This window comes from Hipposideros armiger, unplaced genomic scaffold (assembly GCF_001890085.2).
Source record: "Hipposideros armiger isolate ML-2016 unplaced genomic scaffold, ASM189008v1 scaffold_25, whole genome shotgun sequence".
NCBI lineage: Eukaryota > Metazoa > Chordata > Mammalia > Chiroptera > Hipposideridae > Hipposideros > Hipposideros armiger.
The window spans coordinates 4,828,464-4,841,587 of record NW_017731375.1 but is presented as its reverse complement, the minus strand read 5'-3'; the positions used below and the strand labels follow the sequence as shown (position 1 = coordinate 4,841,587).

At 35.6% G+C, this 13,124-nt stretch overlaps 1 protein-coding gene across 6 annotated transcripts in view; it reads right to left on the bottom strand.

Moving 5' to 3' along the window:
- Nucleotides 1-13,124, bottom strand: part of RANBP17 (RAN binding protein 17) — a 263,837-nt gene that overhangs the window by 117,080 nt on the left and 133,633 nt on the right. The window lies entirely within an intron of this gene.

Genomic DNA, 13,124 nt, shown 5'->3' with positions numbered 1-13,124 from the left:
TTCTGAACTTGGAATAGCTTTTCATATCTTCATGGCACATGACTGCAACTTCCACAGTAAGGTAAAAATAGGATCAAGGGGTTCTTGGGTATAGAGCAGACACCTATCTCAAAATACTCAAGGATTTATTTAAAAGTTAGGTATAACTTATATGCAATAAAATTTACTTTTTCAAAAGTATACAGTTCTGTAAGTTTTGACAAATGCATCTAGTTGTGTAACCACCCCAATAATCAAGATGTATATCAATATATCTATATCAATCATTTCCATCACTCCGAAAAGTTCTCAGAGGCCTCACTGTAGTCAACCTCATTCCTATCCCTGAACTTCCAAGATCTTTTTTGTAGATGTCTTGGCATTTTCTACATAAATCATGTCACCTAGGAATAGAGACAAGTTTTAGTTCTTCCTTTCCAATCTGTACATTTAATAATTTTTCTTTCTGTCTCTTTGAATCAGATAGACTCCTGGTATGATGTTGAACAGGAGTGGTGAAAAAGGATATCCTTGTATTGTTATGGATCTAAGAGGAAAAGCATTCAGTCTCTCAGTTTTAAGTATGGTGTTGCTTGTTCAGAGGCAGCGTTGATCTGATTAAGGAAGGTCCTTCTTTCTCTTCCTGGTGTACTGAATTTTTACTAAGAATGAGTGTTAAAAACTCTTTCTGCACCTATTGAGATGATCATATATGATTTTTCTTCTTTAACTTGTTAATAAGGTGAATTACACTGACTGATTTTTAAATGGTTGAACTAGCCATGCACTTCTGGGATGATTACATTTGGTTATGCTGTGTTAAGTATGCTCTTTTATATATTGTTGGATTTGATCCACAAACATTTTGTTGGGGATTTTTAAGTCTATGATCATGAAGGATATGGATCTTTTCTTTTTATGTAATACCTTTGTCTGGTTTTGGAATTGGGGTAATGATGGCAACTGAAAATGATGACTGTTTCCTTCTCTTCTATTTTCTGGGAGAGATTGTGCAGAATTAGGATTATTTCTTCTTTATATGTTTGGTAGAATTCTCCAGTGAAACTATCTGGGGCTGGAGTTTCCTTTATTGGAAGGTTTTTTACTATAAATTCAGTGTCTTTAAAAGGTATAGGACTATTCTGGTTATCTATTTCTTCTTGAATGAATTTTGATAGTTTTATCTTTCACAGTAATGGTGCATTTAATCACAGGTGTCAAATTGTATTACTTTATCAGCCTTTTAATGTCTGTGGGATCTGTACTGGTATCTGTGCTTTCATTTTTGATGTTAATTTGTGGCCCCCACCCCAACCCTCGCATTTTTCTGTTTTGTGTCTTGGCCAGTATACCTAGATATTTATTAATTTTATTTAACTTTACAACCAGCTTTTGGTTTCAATGATTTTCTTTATTGTTTTCCTGTTTTCAATTTCATGGATTCGTGCTCTTATCTTTAGTATTTCCTCTCTTCTTCTTGCTTTGAATTTAATTTGCTCTTCATTTTCTAAATTAGGGGTAGGCAACTTATGGCCCATGGACCAAATCTGGTCCATGACTTTTATGGCCCTTTAAGTAACCATGGTTTTCACATTTAAAAAAAGTTATAAAAACAAAACAAAAATGAAAAAGAACAACATGTGTCAGAGGCTATATGTTTCCTGCAAAGCCTAAAATATTTACTATCTGGACCTTGATAGAAAAAATGCCAACCTGTTCTAGATTACTGATTTGAGTCTTTTCTTCTTTTTCAAATATGGTTATTTAATACTATAAATTCTACTCTAAGCACTTTTTGAGCAGTATCCCACAAATTTTATATTTAAGATTATATTTTTATTCAAAAATAAAAAAATATTTTTTATTTACTTTGAGACTTCCTCTTTGACCCATGGACTACTTAGAAGTGGTTGGTTTCTTTCCAGGGATTTGGTAATTTCCCAGCTATCTTCCTGAAAACATACTTTACAGGATTTCTATTCTTTTAAATGTGTTGACATTTGTGTTATGGCCCCAAATATGGTCTATCTTGGTGAATGTATCATGTGCATGTGAAAAGAATGTAAACTCTACTGTTGTTAGATGAAGTGTTCTGTAAATGTCAATTAGGTCAAGTTGTTTGATGGCATTATTTAAGTTTTCCACAGCCTTATGCATATATTATACTGTCCTATAGCTTTTAGATGGCCTGTTTTTTAACTTTTTTTTCATTCCTTTTTCTATCTGTGTTTCAGTTTGGGTAATCTCTTTTGATCTACCTTTGATTCTACCTGATTCTTTCTTCAACTGTGTCAAGTGTCCTGATGAGGTCTTCAAAGGCATTCTTCATCTCTGTTAAAGAGTTTTCCATTTTTGGCATTTATATTTAATGCTTTTTTATAATTTTCAACTTCATGCTGGAATTATGCATCTGATCTTGCATGTTGTCCACCTTTACCATTAGCATCTAAACATATTAACCATAGTTATCTTAAATTCCTTGTCATTCAATTCTAACATCTGTGTCATAGCTGAGTCTGGTTTTATTATTTGCTGTGTCTCTTGGCAGTTGGCTGCTTCTTTTTTCTTCTTTCTTACAACTTTTTGTTGAAAACCAGTCTTTTTGTGTTTTTTTTTGCTCCTGGAAATGGGCATGCCTTTCTGTTATGACTTTTGTGTGGGAGTTTGAGTTAATAGTAGTTGGGTTAAATCTGAGATTTTTTGTTGTATCGTTACTCACAGTATGTCACAGGCTTCAAACTACTTTTGTGATAGCTTTCATAATATTTAGAGTGAGGACTAGTTCTCAAGAGGGACTTTCTCAATGTCTGCTCCACCCTTACCAACCCCTTTGTGTTATGGCTCAGACAGGATTTGTCTTAATGCTCTTGCAACTCTCCCCTCAGCACTCCACTATTACGTTATTACTTACGACTTGCCTGTTATTAGTCTGATGATGGGGAATGGGGAAGTGTTCTCTGTTGCTCTGATTAGGTCTCAGTCTTAGGCAGGCACTGTGTCTCAAGGTCCTGGGGCTATGACCTCAGTGCTCCTGCCCCTCTTGCAGCTGGGCTGAGCATTTCTTTTTGTCCTTTCTCCTACACTGAGCAGAGCCATCTCCCCACTCCCATCCCCACCTTGTTCCCTCACCTTGGCTGCAATGGCATTTCACTGGTTTCTTTTCTTACCATGTACATTAACACTTTTCTTCAGTAGGAAACGGGGGGAAGGGTTCAAGTGGAGTTCTGTGCCCCTTCTACTGTTGTTCCCCACATCCAGGCATGTGCCTTGAAGGATGCTTTCTCGGACTCTTGCTAGAAGAATATCTTTCATGGATAGGAAGAGACTGCCTGGAGGAAAGAGCCTGCAATAGGGTACAAAACCTCTGTATATCTAAGGCCATCTGGGGCCGCATTTTCTTCTGCCAGCCCATACACGGCCTTCATCAATTCATTAACTATCTCAGCCCAATCATTCTTAATGGTTTTTGCTGTGCATGCCTCAGGTAAGAAAGTGCTCATGTTTCTTCTTTTCTAGTAGGCATCTATCTCTTCTTAGATTTGAGACTATTTGGTTGCCTTGCAACCTCAGGTCTCAAAGGTTCAAGAAAAGTCATAAACTTGCAGTGTGTCCAGTTTTTGTTGTTACTGTTGTTGTAAGGGTGGGAGGGATGCGCCTTCCATCTTCCTACAGCCGCAACTGGAAACGGAAAGTCCTCTGCTGTTCTCACTCCTAGAATATGAGTCAGAATGGTCTTGGAGGCAATCTAGTTCATGACTTTACTGTACAAATGAGAATACTGAAACTCTAAAGGAAAAGAAATGACTTCTTTGGATATTTAGTGACAGAGTCAGGGCAATTTTACTTATTTATAGGAGCAACATATAGGAGGAGGTCCACACATTAAAAAAGTTAAAAAGAAATTAAAATGAAACATGAGGACTAGGGACAATATGAAGTTGAATAAGAGTGTAGTTTGGGGGGAGGGGGAGAATGATCAAAATTCATAAAAGCAGATTATAAAGTTTCACACAATGAATGGCATAGCTGAGCCACAAGTTGGTGCCAAATTTCCAGAAGTCTAACGTGAAAAATTAGATTATTTTATAGTTTTTATTATCCATTAGAGGTATATATATATATATATATATATATATATATATATATATATATATGCATTTCTTAAGCAAAGAGAAGCATATCCTAGCGCTAAGTTTTAAAATAAATTTCTCTCACGTGGTTTTATATAGGGACTATGAAGAAATATGATGGGATCATTGTGGCACTATCACCCCTGAAGCAAATCTAGTTATCAGGCTTTGTACCAATGTTACACCGTGGATAGAAGGGCTTAAGTCTTCAAATCTAAACCTATTTCTACTCCATTATGCAGGTTATACTACAGCGTTTCACTAGGATAGAACTGCTATTATACAAACTACTAATGATCACTGGTGACGCACAACGTCAAAATAGCTTATGTCCTAGGTTACAAAATTCTTTCGCATTGGAAGGCTCCTCATCAACTTGTCCCATCTCATTTTAGATATGAAATAAATCATGATCAATACTTTCTTGTGAAAAATCTAAGTATAGGCAAGTTAAATTCCTATTCAACTTAAAAAGAAGTCTTTTAAAACCCAGCTAAGCAGACAAGATATTTTCTCCTTAGGGATGCTATTGACGTCAATAATGGGACTTCATACATATTTTAAAATAATTTCTAGGAATCAGAAACAGAAGAAAAGGAAAACAAAAGCCAGCCATAAGCCAGCCTTCTTGCACTGCCAACAATTTATTGGAGTGAAAAAGGGTAAAAAATCTAGACAGAAAGACTAGGAGAAACCATGAAGAAAAAGAAAATGAATAGTCACTCTAGGGATAAGATTTCCTACAACTGCTCAAACTATATAAGTTCACAGTTCCAAATTTCAAGTGTGTGATATTTTTATATCATTTTGTACATCAAATGGAAAATTAGTAATTTCTCAATTTCTAATTAGCCATTGAAGGCAGAGTGAGATAAAAAAGACCTAGGGTAAGAACAGTACAAATCTACATGTACCAAAACATTCAGACTCCAGTTAAACATGGCTATAACTAGGAAAAAGACAAAAACAAAAACAGAACTCTGCTAAAATGATACCGACTCTCACTTTAAGAGTCCTGACAGCCTTTGAAAATATACAAGGTTGGTTTTGGATACTGTTCAAAATGCGTTTGCTGAAAGTGCTGGGAAGACCACCTCTTTTTATAATACAATCTTACCTAAAATGATCCTGCATTATGGACTCAGGGGATAGAATTAGAGAGAGACTAGCTCTCTCTCTCTCTCTCTCTTTCTCTCTCTTTAGAAAAAAAAAAAAGAAGAGTGGGGAGATTTGAGTAAAATGAAAATGTTATATAAATATATAGATATATTATACACAGATATCTGCTACAAAATGAACACCGAGTTAATATTCTTGAGCATCTTGACAGGGAGAAAATAATTTCACTTTCCATTTGGCATTAGCTAACTCATAGTTGAAAAAAGTAAACATTTATGGATACTACTCATATGAGAAAAGAACTTATATAAATTAAAGGGAAAGAATGTTACTTTGGATCTATAATCCTGCAGCCTTTCAGTTGGGATGCTAGATCTTAATGACAGAAAGTATTTGATTCAAAGATCAACTAAATAGAAATGAAGATGAACATAAATGCATAAAAACAAAATTAACTGTATATGGCAAACGCATGCCTCTTAGCACCTGTCCTTACATGTAGAAAAGAACATCAGCCTTTGACTGATTATTTCTTTTTGACATGATTTATCACCCGGTATTCTTTAAACTTGATAAAGCAAATTAATCTTTGATTGCAGGCGGCACTGGAGGTTGCCATTAGTCATGTAGTTTGGTGAGGTTCCTTGTGTTTCATTTACCAGGCACACAGCAAGAGAGCCCAGAAGCAATTGCCTCAGCTTTGACTTCCTTCCCAATCCACCCAGGAGAAATGATCAAAGAATTCAATATATGGTATTTTAAATTACTTCTATAGAACTGACCAACAAGGGGAAGAAAAGAATTTTCTCTTTACCCTGTTTTTATAATTATTTTTTAACCAAGAACAAAGGAACAGTTACAACTTGTGATTTCAACATTAACAACTCAAATTGACTTTTGTTTCTTTGTTATGGGGACAAGGACCGTGGGTTGGGGGTAATTAAGAATTACATTTTTTAAAAACTGAAATTTTAAGAAAGGACGAACACTTAGGAATCAACTATGTAGGAATACCGAAACAGAAAACCAATATTCAAAACTGAAAAGATTATCAAAACCACCGTTCCCAGCTTTTACTGAAAAATACTTGTCTCCTAGATTGTAAACATTTTATACTCAAATAGTATCCAATTTTTGCTTTTTAAAAAAATCAGTACACAATGAGAGGAAACCTGTTATGACTTTTAAAGCTTATTACTTTTTGGGCTTCTTATTTTATAATTTAACATTCAAAGAGCATGACATTGGCCTAATGCTCACCATTACTCATCCTCAGAGCTCAGTGTGCAGAAGAAAGAAAGGTTTATCTGATGAAATAACTATTAGGGAACAACGTCTGAGTTAGAACTTAGGGCTTTCTGCTTTTGGTCCTTTACTTAACTGACGATGGCTATCAGAGACATTTCCCACAATTTCAAAACACAGATTCTTCTATGATACTGCTATTAATCAACCATCACTTCGTATATAATCTGATCATTTCAACAAAATATTTCTTCAATCTAGCCTTAAGTATAGGATTCAAAATTTGATCCCCAAGAAAGGTGACAATGTCTATTAGGCTAAATATTAAATCTTCTGAAATTGTAGGAAAAAACAATTTGAATAGCCTGCCAGAGCACTTACTAAACCCCCAACATTGATGATAGCCTCGGTTTCTAATTAGTCTGCATGGAAGGCATTTCTACACCTAAAGTGGGGGAAGAGTCCTCTGTGCAGCTTAAACCCACCTTTAAAAAAATCATTTATTCTTTTAGGCAAGAATCTAAAGACGTGAGTAATAATTAAAATCATCAAATTCTATTTAAAATTTATGTAATGTGTTAATTTTCAAAAAATAATATTCCATTAAAATTAACTGATTGGAGTAGGCCTGACATTGAAGTTCCAAGCATTTTAGGTGATACCATCTGCTCATAGAACAAAATTCTGCAAATAATCTAAATGTGCAAAAAAAAAAAAAAGCATTACGTTGTAGATGCTTAAAAGACCCTTTTCTTAAATGAAACATAGGAGCAGTTCCAAAAGCACTGTGACACATGGAAACAAGCTAAAAGCTCAAGTACAACATGCTTTTTCAAAAGAACTGTTACTGTTCTATTCCAATCCTTGATGAATCACTCTAAGCATACCCCTGGTCATACACTTACGCACAAACTATTAAATACAATACCTAGGTTTCTGTCCGTCTTCCTATCACCTGTGTATGAACTGAATATTTGGTGTAGCCTATGCAGGCAGATACAGACTGAGCAATTCTATGACCCTTTTAAGCATTTGTGAAGAGTGTCACAAAACGTAATTTCCTTAAAACAATCCTCTATTTTCTTTTAACACATGTGAAAGTGTATTGCAACTATCATTTTGTAAATTTAGGAATAAATCTTCACAAAATTAAAATGCATGAATTTGGCTATAGTATACTGTCTCTAATTGCAAACAAATGTATCAATTGGTTTGACATTATTTATAGAAACTTTAAAAAGCTGGTAGGATTAATTAACTATAATATTCACAATGATCAGAATTATGAAAACTATCTCCTTATAGCAAATATTATCAGGTGTAAACAAAGAAAAACATATGTAACTGTGTATTATCTTTCAAAAGATATATATGTAACCACATTATTTCCACATTTTAGCTTAATTTATTAAAAGGCAAAAACTCTGATTAATACCATGAGTTATTTAATGAACAGTTTACTTGCAACATTTCTTCTAGAATCATTATGTTATTACAGTTTCGAAAATCAAGAGTTGAAAAACTGTCAGAATACAGTGATCAAAAGATCTTAAAATATTCTACATTAAAACAAATTTTAGTGTTGTCCCTGGCATGTGAATCAAAGAAAAGCCGGAGAAACAACTTGCTCTGTAGCAAGGATTTAAGCCCCTACTTTCCTTCCCTCCCTCCCTTCCTTCCTTAATCCCTTCCTTCGTTCCAAAGAAGGACATTTCGGGAAAGAGTAAATTCAATATGATAATTAAAAGTATCTTTCCCTTTTTTATTAACTCTTGTTGTAACTTGTATGCTTATTTAAAGCACGTTCACATGTAACAACTTACTATTTATATATGAATATACACTTACTGCTTGGCTCCATTGAGAAACTATAAATTTCATCTATTGAACATTAGCAAAAAATTACATGTGTTTATCATCTGGATTATTCTCAGATTAATAGAGATAAATGACAAAACATAATCAGTAGCAGCTCTGCAACTTAATCATTGCATCTGAGCTATAGGAAGCACTTAATTACTCTCATTTACTAGGTTCAATCTAATGAGAAAGCATTAGCCAAATGAAAAGAATGCAGTACAAACAAACAAAATAGTTATACCATCATTAAAAAGAAACTCTGACAGTGCAGGTGACAGCATAGGCAGGATAAATTACCATAATGTTCTAAATGCTGAGCTGTCAGCATGCTAATGCCATGATCAGATACCCTGGGAATCTCAGCACTATAGCTGTCAGAAACAGGTATCATAAATCACCTCTCTCTACTGTACTGCTCATTATCACAGCTATAGCATACATGGTTTTCAGCATACTTCAGTACAAATTTGAAGGCAACACTTATTCTTATGAGTGGGTCTGTTTACTCTTGCAGACACTATAGACAATCCTTGCGTAATAAATGGATACTTTATTTTGCAATAATGAACTACGGGTTTTAGAACATGATAGGCCTCTGCTTTTAATTCATAAACCATTTGAATGAACAGACTGCAAAAACAGCATATTTTCCCAAGCTGCACAATACAGTAGCAGCAAAGTAGATAAATGAACATTATTCCATTTAAAGGAATATCATTATTTGGAAGCTAGTCCTGGATCTGGAAAACAATAGTAGCTGATACAAATTAGAACCATTTCCAGTGCCTAGGAGCATTTAAGGAAACCAAAATTAAATTGCCAAAATTAAAAGGCAACCTAAGGAATGGGAGAAAATATTTGCAAATCATGTATCTGGTCAACAGTTAATATCTGAAATATATAAAGAATCCATGCAGCTCGCTAAGACTTAAAAAATCCGATTAAAAAATGAACAGAGGATCTGAATGGATATTTTCCCAAAGAAGACATACAGATGGCCAACAGGTACATAAAAAGTTGCTCAAGATCCCTGTCAGGGAAATGCAAATCAAAACCGCAATGAGGCATCATCTCACACCCGTAAGAACGGCTATTATCAAAAAAACAAGAAGTTTTGCCAAGGATGTAGAAAAAGGTGCACTGTAGTGTTTCTTGGGCATTGCTGGTGGGAATAAAAACTGATGCAGCCAGTGAAAACCAGTATGGAGGTTCCTCAAAAAGTTAAAAATAGAACTGCTATATGAGCCAGCAATTCCACTTCTGGGTGCTTATCAGAAGAAAATGAAATTGCTATCCTGAAAATATATCTGCACCCATGTTGCCTGCAGCATTACTTACAAATAGCCAAGACATGGAAACAACCTAAGTGCTCATGAACAGATGAGTAGATGAAGAAAAGTGGCATACACACAATGGAACACTAGTTAGCCACAAAAAAGGAAGTCCTGCCACTTGATACAACATGGATGGACCTTTATGGAGGCCATTATGCTAAGTGACACAAGTCAGACAGAAAAGGACAAATACTGTATGATCTCATGTATATGTGGAATCTAATACAAAAAACCTGAAGTCATCGAGAGAGAACAGATTAGTGGTTGCCAGACATGTGGGTGGGAAGGAATGGGCAAATGGGTGAAGGATGTCAAAAAAGAAAAGACAGTATTTTTTCTGGGAAATATTTTATTTTACAGGGAAAAGAGCTAATATTTTTCGAGAGCGTATTTTATGTACCGTCCTTTAATCCTTACAACAGCCTTGTGGATTATTATTATTCTAACTTCAGAGGCAAGAAAGCTAAAGATCTGAGAGTTTGAGAAATTTGCCCAAAGGCCACTTGGTGGCAGAACCATGTTTGAACCCACGTTTGTATAAGCCCTATCACTGGTAGATTAGCAAAAGGATTTGGAGATAAACGTCTAAGAACACATGAAACATGACAGATTTCTCAAAAAGGGTGTAAGAATAAAAACATGTACACTATATCTCCAGTATACATAAAATGGTATCAAACTGCTAATTTCCATTCACTGAATGAAACGGCTAGAAGGAAAACTAGCTTTTCATCTTCCCAACATAATTTGTAATACAACCGTGCCAAGGTAACCAGCTGCTTATGATGATGTATCTATATTCCCAAGTTAGTTCTTACTGAAAAGCACAGAATATGTTTAAGAAATAAAATTGTTTCACACACATATGAAATGTATTTTTAAAGTGTTTCGAATGAGCATAAAAATGCAAGGAAAAGAACAAAATTTTATGGTATATTTAGGAAGAAGAGCACCATTTCCAAAGAAAATGAAAATGATGAATGACATTTTCTTATAATCTGTTTGCAGGTTTTCCTGTGCTTATTCCAAGAAGGGAATGATGTTTCTTACTGGCTTCTCGTGTTTTGGTGGGAGGTACGTGATGGAGGAGGAAAGTGTTACAAAAACTGTTGTAATGCTCTTGTGCAAAGTATAAATTAATCACATGTTGAAATCTGTTTTACTTTGAGGATAATATTAGTTCTATGTTATAACCAGAATATTTATTACTGTGAATTTACGCCCTTTCCTGATTTAGGTATACACTATCGCTCATGATTCTCCTTTGAAAAAGTAGAGCCTTAACACCAAATAGATCTGCTTAATGTTCATTATCCTTCCTTATGCTGCACAAAATAATTTCGCTATTTTTGTAGATTTGACCCTTTTCTGGCCCCCTCGAATTCTACCCATACGATTCTGAAACAACACTGACTCACTTCTAGGGGCTTACTATGTCCCAAGCACTTTACTACTATAATAGGAAAAGCCCTACAAGTCCAGAGGGTAGGTCTCAATCCAGGTCAGTTTGGTGCAAAGCTTCTATGATACTATTTACAGTATAATGCTGTCTTCTGCCGTGTGTGTAAATTTGCTTTCTTAGATTGTCACGGGAAGAAAACTCTATAAATCTCATCTGCATTTATTTCTCTTACATAATTTTACAGAAATGCTAACTGGAAAGTGGGGCTGGCTCGGCCGTCCGCATGCTTTGGAAATGGGGAGTTTTGACACTGCGAGCTTTGGGGCATGCGCAGGCCCAGAGCACTGCTCTCCATCACCTCCCCTGAGCCCTAGATGGCGCTATGGGCTCAACTGCAGCAACGGATCCAAGTAACTGGTGAAGGAGAGACAGACAGGGAAGGGTTTGGGGCAAGGGATGGGGAGCAGAAGGAAGAGAAAAGCTAGGGTTCCGAAGCTGTCTGTCCTAGGTTAGCCCGACACTGTGAACTTCAAAAGATGTTAACTAGTCAGTCTCAGGTCCAACAAGCTCTCATTTCATTAGGATAAAATTTGTAGTAGCAAAAACTAGCAGGTTTTAAAAGATTTTAAATTTTGTTCCTGGGCAAACTGTCACCTGTGTCCAGGCTAATGGTGTGCCATACAGGAGTCCCATGTCCCTTTGACCATGAAGCACTAGTGGTGCTTGTTGGAACACTGTTAGGCTGGGCATTAAGTATGTAAGTAAGGTAGGCCTATAAAACACTCTTAGCTGCAAAAATTAACACTCAAACCACTTCTCCCAGCGTAAATGGGGTACACATTCACTGCAATACATGGGTATGTAAAATCTACACTTAAATGTGCTTCAACTTTCTGGGAAGTTTAGGATATTGTTCCCTTTTGATGATCATCTGCACAACTCAACTGGGCAATTGATTTGTCTCACAGTGAACATTTTCCTCAGTCCATAGTATAAATAAAGCACACAATATTATCTCTTTTTATCTTGAGGGAGATTAGATTAAAAAAAAACACTGAGTCATTGTTTTAAAACATACGTTAGCACTGTATTTGATGTCAATAATTTCTATTTCATAGTGGAAGATTTTATTACTAATTAAATAATACTTATAAAATGGGCTACAACCTTTTTATTCATATAAAATCAACGACAAATACTTATCAGGAATAAAAAAGGATGTTATTTTTGAAATTTTTACAATAGTTTGGAAAAAATATCTTTCATTTGTTTTCTTTCCTATTTCCCCAATCTAACGTAGGAACCAAGGCTACAGCCGATCTGTCTCCCAAGTACCTGCTTAATAACTGTTCAGTGAAAGAAATAAGCAATTCTTTTAGAAATCAGTGTGTCTGTACTCTACCTCTAAAATACTGAAAAATACACACAATACATAAACCCTATTTAAAACATGCAGTCATTTCATTATATAAAAAAGAAAACAATACTTGCTTTTGTAGTTGAAGAAACTTCTAGAGGTAGTAATATGCTAGCTGCAATACCAGTCATATACTAAAATTTAATGTTTAAACACTCAGACACAATCTGTTTTAATTATAATGTAACTCCTTCTATGTATTTCATAAAAATGAACTTTGGAAATCTGACTCAAGTATACCCAAATCATGATATTCTGGTATTTTGTACTGTAAGCTCTTGGAGAAGGCAAAGAGGGTCAGTGGAAACACAAAGCTCCCAAGTGTTACTGCTACCAATTCTGACAAGTTGTTAAAAGAAGGGATTATTCTTATTCTTTTTTTTAAAGATTTTATTGGGGAATGGGGGAGGGGAACAGACAAGTTGCTGTCCTTTTGTTCTTCAGTCTAGTTGTGGAGGACGTCGCTTCACTGGCCCATGTTGGTATTATCATTGCGCTCTTCCCGGGAGAGGCAGTCGCTAGCTGGCCATTGGATGGCTGCTCGCGGTGGCTCTTGGCTGCTCACGCTGGCTGCCGGCCACACGCGGTAGCTCACGACAGCCCACTGCAGCAAGGGGCTGCAGCTTATGCCGTCGCCA